Genomic DNA, 10,072 nt, shown 5'->3' with positions numbered 1-10,072 from the left:
TTTCAATTTGGATAGGCCAATAACATAAGTGCAAGGCAGGCCCTATAGCAGGCTCGCGGCCCAAACGAGCGCCTCCCATATTGATCGACAGCAGGAAAAATCCCAATTCATCCGCTCCAGCCTCCAGTCTGGTTCGCTCCTAACCTAGCCGCCGCTGGACAGACCGACACAGCACTTCCTCGCGCCCTCGTTGGAGGGCGGTCGCCGGGCTTCAAGAGAACGGAAGGACAAGAAGATGAAGATCCAACCCTGGGTGTAGCCTGCGTGGGAGGCAGCGGCGGCAGCACGGGCATGGCATCGAGCTTGCGCAAACGGACAGACGCAGCTTGCAAGAGTAGCATGCGCAACGAGCAGGTACATCACATCCCTGATTATATCTAATTCAACTCTTCAATTTCTGGCCAATAGTTAAACCTGATGGTGTTGTAAAACTGCTTGTATGTAGGGAATCTATGAGAAAATGAAACCAATTTCTATTTATTTTATAACTCCCCCAATCAATACTGAACTTACTGAATCTGATGTATCTAATCAAGTTTCCGGTGCAAACATCCAAGCTCATCTTGTTCTTGAGCCTGAAGTGTCTAATGAACAGGCTGTTAATGAAGGATTTGATGCAAACATTTTACATGCTCCTGGTGATGAACATATAGTGTCTAATGAGGCATCTAATGCAAGCATTTTGCAAGCTCCCATTGAAGGATTTAGTGTCTAATGATGATCTGCTATGTTGAGAGAGACATAGAGATTTGCAGGCATTGATGACAAGCAAATTATAGTGCATTTTCATGGCTTGAGGAAACGTCGAGGCCATCTACCAGAAAGTCCCCGTATCATGACAATGTAGCATAAATACTTTTCTAATCTGTTGTTTGAAATTATTGGCATACTTGTGCAGGATAGATATATTGATATGCAGGTTGCGCACTGGTTATAGGTGCAATTACACTTTGATATTTTCAGCCAGAGAACGAATAATTCAAGCAGGTACAGACCATGTTTGTAGTCCTTGTACACCATGTTGCATTTTGTGTTTTTTGGTGCTTGCATCATTTAGTGTTTATAATTTGAACTACTTTGGATCATTAGCTGGTTTTCAAAGTGCATGTAGCTTCACATTTCTGAAGTTATGTTGATTTCTGGAGTGCAAGTGCCTTCGTATTTTTTAAGTTAAATGTTCGCCCCTGGTAACTTGAATTCGTGGATCCGCCACTTCACACAAATCATACACGAATGCCAGTACGAATTAAATGAAATGCAGGGACTTATGCTAGCTCATTGTACAGGCTCACTGCAGCTCTGCTTGCGCTTGGGATGTTCCATGTGCAAGTCCATGTTACCACTTGCTTGGATGTGCAGGCCTTGTACTCCTTGCATCCCCCTCTGCATTTTTGACACGGCGAATGGCTGATCAAATAAGAGGAATCGACCTTGCTGTTGTACCGGAGGACAGATACTTACAAGGTTATACGGGTGTGCAGGATGTGTACCAGATCCCGTAGCGCCGTCATGCTTCACTAAAAAATGGATTTGCTTGTTTCAGATGATATCTCCAGAAGAAATAAGAGTTAAAGTCAGAGTTGGATAGGCGTGTAAGCTAAGAGAGCAGTGAAAGGATATCCAAGCATCGTCGGAACAGTGCACAAGGGAGTGATGTGTGGATACCTAGTTTGGGCCGGCGTTTGGGCATGCTCGCCTAGCTAGAGTGCGGGTCACTTCAGAGCCGTTGAGGGTGATGCGCTGGCATTGGCTGGCCGCGCACGAATGCAGATCTTGAGTGGCAGCGGAGCACTACGATGCGGTGGACGAGACCGTTGGTGAAGCCCCAGCAGACTCGGGGGGGCGGAGGCGCGACGATGTGCTCGGTGAATTAGCCCCGGTGAGCTGGGAGACGGCGTCGGTGAAGCGCACCTGATGCGGTGGAAGTCGGTGTCTGTGAGGCACGTCGGTTGCGGCGATCGACGTTGTCGGTGGACCATCCGGTGCGGTGGACGAGGGCGTAGATGAGGTAGCTCTGGTGCGGTGGTGAAGCGCGACCATCGTCTTCGTCGTCGTCGTCCGACACAGAGGCACTACAAGAAATATGTCAACCTGCGACCATCACTATTGGTCACTGAAAGGTCATTTTTTTTCATTTGCGACCTTTTTGTGACCAAAAACAGAAGGTCAAAAGCTGGCAGTCGTAAACTGAAATTAACGACCTTCTCTGTGAGAAGGTCATGGAATTCCACGACCAAAACAAAAGGTCGTTGATTCTATGACCTTCTGTTTTGGTCACTAGCTCTCTGCCCAGGCCACGTCGGATCCGACGTGGCAATCTGACGTGGCAAAATTGTGACCAAATGAAAAGGTCGTTGATAAGATTCAGCCCGGTCCGATTCGGTGTTTTACATGGGCCGAGCCCAACAATTCAGCCTTCCTATATATTTTTTCCTATCAATTTTTGGTCGACTTCCTGGGCCAAGCCCAACATTGCAGCCTTTTTATTTTTGGGCCGTGGCCTTTTGTCTCAACTGTTTCATTTTTTAATATAAAATGGGTTCACTAGTCAAGTGGGTCCGCATTGTTAGGTACTGGTACTAGGTCCTAGCTGTCAGGGCCATATTCTTCAATTTTTTTAATTTAACGTAAATAAATACCTAGTATTTAAATTGGCACACTGAAAATACAGGAAATACTTCAAATATTATCAACCAGCAAAGTGCTACATCATATAACACACATACAAATGTGATCAGCATCAAGATTACAATCAGATAACAAGCTCTACAAGTATACAATCAGATAACAAGCTCTACAAGTGTACAATCACATGAGCCAAGTTCTGCTACATCAAATTACTATCAGAATTAGCTCCAATGAGCTAGAACTATGCTTCCTCCGACTTCTTTGTCCTGATATTCGCAAAGAAACATGAAAGGCCAGCATCTGCACGTTATAGAACAAAATGTTTAGGAACAAAATAAAAGTAAATCTAACAGCATATTTAACACTAAATAACAAAATAATGCAATAAATTGGTACAGAGCATAGGCCAGGTCAACAATAAATTCGTACTAAATCCAGAAATAACCATCTGAAATGAACTTTGAACAAGCATAGTGTTTCGGTCTAAAACCAGTCAATTTCAGAAGCATGTCGAATAACTAAACATACATACATGTGTATATAGAAGCAGCAAAAGCAAATAATAAATATATCATCTTTCTTCCTCTACTACACTAACTAACCTATCTTATTGTTCAGCTAGAGGTTCCATTAGGCCATGATCAGCTACTCCAAACCATTGCATGCTTTGCAAAAAAATACTAGCTGAATCTCACTAACAGGAGCACTAGGTGATTAATGGAAGAAGTAATCTGCAGATTACAAAGTGAACAAGTGAAGGATTTATATCTCTCCCTGTGGAACAACTAAGTTCATGAAGACATGCAGCAGCAGAAGCCTTGCATCATTGGTTTGGTTGCGTCGACGCTGGAAAGAGCGCAGCTGTACATGATCAGCACCCGAGCGGCTCAACCTCTCTATCCCCTGCCTCAACTCACCTGTGCGGTTGCTGCAGTTTGATACAAGTGTGTAAATACAACATACTTTGCATCATATATCTAGACTATAACATCTTATTCTCACCAGCAGAGCATGAAAGTTCCATCAGGTTGCATCAAAATCACTACTGAAAATAAAAAGATGGCATGTAGTAACAGTAACAGGCTGCTGTAGTAATATATATTCATGGTAGGTCAATAGCAGAGCATGAAAGTTCCATCAGGTTGCATGTATATCAGAGAACTATTACTACATGCAAAGGTTCAGTGCATCCAAATAAACATGCACATCAGGAAACTAGAGGAACAAACAGTCAACACGTATATATCTAGTTAATAAAATATGCATGCAAAGTTGTACTGATGTAGACATGCCTTCACATCAGAATTCAGAAACATCAGAGTCTCGCTGCATCTCAAAATCAAGCCGATCTAACATGTAGGCACTGATTAACAGATCCAATAATACTATTGCAATTGTAATCATACAGCAGAACAGAGTAGAGGAGGCTCGATAGTTCAACATTTCCAGTGCAAGCAATGTACAAAGCAAACCAAATTGAAACCCAGTAAGACACTATTACAGTACAGTATGACGACGTCTATTGCCCATCTGGAAAACAAGGTGACATACTACAGGTTCAAAATTTTCCTACACTCATGATATGTTTGTACAATGGTTGGTGTATGAGGAGCTCGGCACTGTATGATGTATAACAGATGTTGTATAATAGAGAAGAACGGCAAAAAAGATTTGGTGGCATTGAGCTGTTGACAGAAGTATGCAAAAAAGCTACTCAGTTGCTAGCAAGATGAATCAACGAGAACTGTGAAGGTTGGAGTCTAGAAAGGTATTCCCTGTTGGAAATCGACTACGACAGCAGTTAAGCTATGCATCATTCTTGGCGGTCGATCTCATCCCTGTCATTTTTAGCAATCACTGCACATGGAAGAAGTAAAGCATGTCAGTTGTATTGATTTTCAAACACACAAAAATGAAGGAGCAAAAGGCAGCCAAAATATAACTGCAGGGCCCTCTTAACAAATAATGTTTGTGCTCAATCTGTTAGTACAAACACTACTATATCTGCCAAATGCACAGGCCAATTTATATGCCTAAAAAACTAAGATTTTCTAGCAAGAAAGGTGGCAGCACAGTTGACCTTGAAGGCAGTAAGAAATTTCATCATCTTATCATTGGTCTGAGAATTAATAGGGAGCAACTAGAGTAGAATTTGGGCTTGTGGTAGAAGAATAGAAAAATTGATACTGGGCCGTCGGATCAAACATGGTTGGTACAGATTCATGTGAGGGATCCCAGGCCACTTATTGTACATTTCATGAAAACATACCTAGTACAGTTAGATATAAAACAAGAGCTTTTGCAGTAACCACATCAAAGTTTACTCAGCTTGGATACAAATAGAAAACTGATTCACAAAAGCATTACCCCACAACCTTCGTTGTCCCACATATATTGCCCCCACGGTTTACTCATGTTGTCCTCCACTCACTGTACATATATTACCCCACAAAAGTTGTACAGTAAAACATCAAAGTTTACTCATGTTGTCCCCACGGTTCAATGGAATGCATTGTATCTAATCAGGACATCCAATCAGTGGTTTCATCATCACAGAGAACCCACAAACATGTACAGCAAGGGAGCAGATACCTTTGTCTCCTTGGAGCTCCTTGTGCAGGTCATGCCTTCCATCTACATGGAAGGAAGGAGCTATTGCTGCTGCTGCTCCAGACCGAATCAACAAATCAAGGTGGTGCATTGTAGACCCTGCAATCCATCCATCCATATACAATCAGGTATTTGCATCCACTGTAGACACTGCAGGAGAGAAGAACAGAGCAGAGAATGGAATGGAAGAAGAAGACCTGCAGATGGTGGAGGCCTTGAGGATGACAACCTGCAGATGGTGATGGGCAGGAAGAAAAGAAGACTGCTTGAGCTACTAGTCCATGGCGTGGGTCTCCTTGACGAGCAGGCCCGGTCCTGGCGTGGATCTGGCCGCCGGCCGCCATGAATCTCCCTCTCCTCTCCTCTCCTGATGCTGGGTGCGCCCCTCCTGCTCCTCCTCCTCGAGGAGGACCAGGCCAGCGGCTACAAGAAATAATAAACATGTTAAAAGGACAGTTCCCTTTAATATAAGATATAATAATAACATGGGCAATCATTAAAGGAATAACAGATTCCAGAGGGCATGTGAACAATCATGAAAACTATTACGTGTTTCTCCTGGTGTACTGAGAATGGAGAAGCGCTTAATTCGAAGAAACTTATAGCAAAGATTTCTGATCAATGGAAATATAGGAACATTAGAGAGCATCAAATTTCAAAATCAACACCATAGGTATTACACTGACTCGTATAATACTACTTGTTCATGTACTTGTACTAGTGCAGGATGACTCATTGTCCTACTACTACCTATTCCAGTTTCTTTCAAGTTGGGAAATAACTGAAACTACTCATCATTCATGAACATACATCTGTAATCTTAATCTATGAAACACTGAAATTACTGCAAAAAGAACTATTGTAATGAACCATTCATGAAACAGTGGGGGTAGTAGTTGTAGGTAATGCAGCACTTGTCGAGGTAGACCTGGCCGGAGGGTGCGCCGCCGCACTCGACCGCGATGTGTTGCACGGCCTGGGTGATGCAGTTGCTGCAGTAAACGTCGCACTGCGCCAGCGCGTAGACCTGCTGGAAGTTGGTTGCGAAGCCCAGGAAGAGGTCGGCAGCTGCCAGCATAATACATAAGCACAACACATCAGAAGCCATTCTGTCCCTGCCGATACTATGTGTCAAATACGCATCTTACTTAGTTTTCCTGCTCAAGTTAACAAAGAAATCTAAAACCATGTAGCACTAAATTAAATCGCAATACAGCTCTAACAAGGCAAAATCTGCCTCTACCAGGTTGGATTGTTGGGATTCAAATTGCACATGTTTTAGAGAGATAGTACTAGCAAGCATAGTTCTGTCTTAACCCTTTTCTTGCACATATGGACGTGCTAGCGCTACAACTAACATTAAAGCTGAATATATATCCATGTTATAGCAGTAAATAAATATACATAGAGCACAGCGATGAAGTCAAGCTCAGGGCTTCACCTTGCTTAACAATTTGTTTCCAGACCACAAAATGTACACCAGATCATCTACTCAGCATCTACAGCTATACAAATAATTCATCTACTCCATCAACGAAAATATAGAACCAACGTTGCAACCTTGCACAGATCCAGCTTAAAAGAATACCCTACTCTAGCAGCTATAGTACAGTATAGGGCTCACCTCACGGCATCGTCGTTGTCGTGGTTGGGGAAGCGCATCCGACGCGCATCCCGGATCTTGAGGTCCTCGGCGGGGGTGGCCGGGGCGGCGGTCGCATCCGACGCGTCGGCCCCTCCGGCGGCTGCAGCTCCATCAGCGGGCTTGGTCTGAACCTTGGAGAGGATCTCCCGCGGCCGCCATCACTGCTTATGCTAGATCCGAGCTTCGGGGACTGGGGATCGGGGAGACGAAACCCTAGCGGTGGAGGAGGAGGAAGAAAAGCTAGGAGCGGGAGGGAGGTACAGGTGCAACGCGAGGGAATGAGGGCACCGCCGCCGGCGACGGGAAGCTAGGGTTAGAGAGGGGTGAGGGAGAAGCCAGCGATGGGGTAGCAGGTCGCCGGTGGGGCTGGCGGACGCAGCCACCCGCGAGGGCGGCCGGCAGGCGACGCGGTGGGCGTCGTTGTGGGACGCATCGAGGAAGGAGGAGGTGGTGGCGGGACGGAGAGGAGGAGGTGGCGGGACGCGCCGCTGTAGGACGGGGAGGAGGTGGCGGCGGCGAGGAGATGAGGAAGGAGGAGTGCGATGGGAGGAGAGATGGGAGGAGTTAGGGTTTGGTTGGTCGGGCTGCGGGTGGGGGTGGGGGTTACCCTTTTTCTTTTCTTTGTTCTTTTTTCTGAAGATAGATGGATGGATGGACGTGGGATGGAGAGATGGATGGATGGATGGGGGCCATGTCATCGATCCGTGTGACAGCTAATTCCTCCAATGAGAATAGAGCACATGTAAATGTGTTTTTCCTTTTGTTTTCTTCTAATTTTTCACATGAAAAATTCAAAAAATGATCTCATATTATACACAGGGGTGCATTTCGTAATGGCAAACAGTTTTTCCTAAGGAAGTTTTTATTTTCTATCCACGAAAAATTCATTTCCCATTTTTCAAGTGCCCAAAGTGAGTTTTTTTGTGAAGGACCTACCATATATTTGTTGCAAAATTGTACCAAATCTATTTTCTAATATACTAGGACATATTTAATGCACAATTGACCAAATGGTTGGGTGTCAAAAGGTTTGATCCACCTCTCATGAAAAAGACAAATTTCCACCGATTCAGCTGGAACCAGGTCAAATTTGAACTACAGCTGCCTCATAGTTTGCTCTTTATTTTTTCCAAAAATCATTTCTAGGTACTTAAGTATCTATTTAATCAGAGAAACACCAAAAAATTCCAAGATTTAACCACTAGCTAGGAACAGTCATTCCCACCGTTTTGACCCCAGTTTGAAACGTGCATAAAAAATTCAAAAAGAAATCAAAAAAATTGGAAAACCTTCGCATTATGTCATTATATGTGACTAAGTTACCGGGAAAATAATAAACTTGTATTATGACAATTATTTTAGAAAAGTGCTCTCAGAAATGGCCTATCATGTGTGAAGATTCATGGCTTTCAACCCAAATGCTCAATCTTATGGCCACATTCATGGCATAGTTTGTTTAAATGATCTAATATTGTGCACAAGGGTGCGTATTGGAATATCAAACAATGTTGCCTAAGGAAGTTTTCATTTTCTTTGGACGGAAAATTCATTTTCCATTTTTCGAGTGCCCGAAATGAGGGTTTTTTTGTGAAGGAACTACCAAATAATTGTTGTAAAAATGGACCAAATCAATTTTATAAAATACTAGGCCATGTTTAATGCACAATTGACATCATGGTTGGGTGTCAAAAGCCTTGATCCACCTCTGGTGAAAAGGACAAATTTCCACCGATTCAGCTGGAACCGGGTCAAATTTGAACTGCAGCTGCCTCATAGTTTGCTCTTTATTTTTTCCAAAAATCATTTCTAGGTACTTAAGTATCTATTTAATCAGAGAAACACCAAAAAGTTCCAAGATTCAACAACTAGCTAGGAACGGTCAAGCCCGCCGTTTTCACCGCAGTTTGAAACGTGCATAAAAAATTCAAAAAGAAATCAAAAACTTGGAAAACCTTCACATTGTGTCATTATATGTGACTAAGTTACCGGGAAAAATAATAAACTTGTATTATGACAATTATTTTAGAAAAGTGCTCTCAGAAATGACCTATCATGTGTGAAGATTCATGGCTTTCAACCCAAATGCTCAATCTTATGGCCACATTCATGGCATAGTTTGTTTAAATGATCTAATATTGTGCACAAGGGTGCGTATTGGAATGGCAAACAATGTTTCCTAAGGAAGTTTTCATTTTCTTTGGATGGAAAATTCATTTTCCATTTTTTGAGTGCCCGAAATGAGGGTTTTTTGTGAAGGAACTACCAAATAATTGTTGTAAAAATGGACAAAATCAATTTTATAAAATACTAGGCCAGGTTTAATGTACAATTGACACAATGGTTGGGTGTCAAAAGCCTTGATCCACCTCTGGTGAAAAAGACAAATTTCCGCCGATTAGTAGGAAGCGGGTCAAATTTGAACTGTAGCTGCCTCATAGTTTGCTCTTTATTTTTTCCAAAAATCATTTCTTGGTACATAACTATCTATTTAATCAGAGAAACATCAAAAGGTTTCCAAGATTCAGCAACTAGCTAGGAACGGTCAAGCCCGCCGTTTTGACCGCATTTTGAAACGGGCATAAAAAATTCAAAAAAACAAAAAATTGGAAAACCTTCGCATTGTGTCATCATATGTGACCAAGTTTCTAGGAAAAATAATAAACTTGTAATATGACAATTATCTTTAAAAAGTGTTCTCAGAAATGAGTTATCATGCGTGAAGATTCATGGCTTTCAAGCCAAATGATCAATCTTATGGCCACATTCATGGAATAGTTTGTTAAAATGATCTCATATTGTGCAAAAGGGTGCATCTTGGAATTCCAAACAATGTTGCCTAAGGGAGTTTTCATTTTCTTTGCACGGAAAATCCATTTTCCATTTTTCTAGTGCCCGAAATGAGGTTTTTTTGTGAAGGAACTACCAAATAATTGTTGCAAAAATGGACCAAATCAATTTTATAAAATACAAGGCCATGTTTAATGCACAATTGACAAAATGTTTGGGTGTAAAAAGTTTTTATCCATCTCTGGTGAAAAAGACAAATTTCTGCCGATTCAGTAGGAAGCGGGTCAAACTTGAACTGCAGTTGCCTTATAGTTTGCTCTTTATTTTTTCCAAAAATCATTTATAGGTATATAGGTATCTATTTAACCATAAATACATGGTTTGGTGGTGATACGTTGAGGT

The 10,072-nt window shown here is 42.4% G+C and overlaps 1 long non-coding RNA gene across 1 annotated transcript; it reads right to left on the bottom strand.

The window, feature by feature from the left end:
- Nucleotides 1-3,104: 3,104 nt before the first annotated feature.
- Nucleotides 3,105-7,468, bottom strand: LOC109765072 (uncharacterized). Its single transcript, XR_006672234.2, has 5 exons — nt 6,863-7,468; nt 6,167-6,306; nt 5,436-5,661; nt 5,221-5,337; nt 3,105-4,485 (listed from the first exon to the last, which is right to left on the bottom strand). It is a non-coding gene; the product is annotated as an uncharacterized lncRNA (long non-coding RNA).
- Nucleotides 7,469-10,072: the final 2,604 nt, after the last annotated feature.

Source organism: Aegilops tauschii, chromosome 3, assembly GCF_002575655.3.
Source record: "Aegilops tauschii subsp. strangulata cultivar AL8/78 chromosome 3, Aet v6.0, whole genome shotgun sequence".
In the NCBI taxonomy this organism is placed as follows: domain Eukaryota; kingdom Viridiplantae; phylum Streptophyta; class Magnoliopsida; order Poales; family Poaceae; genus Aegilops; species Aegilops tauschii.
Note: the sequence above shows the minus strand (reverse complement) of the source record. Positions and strands in the feature narration are given on the sequence as shown.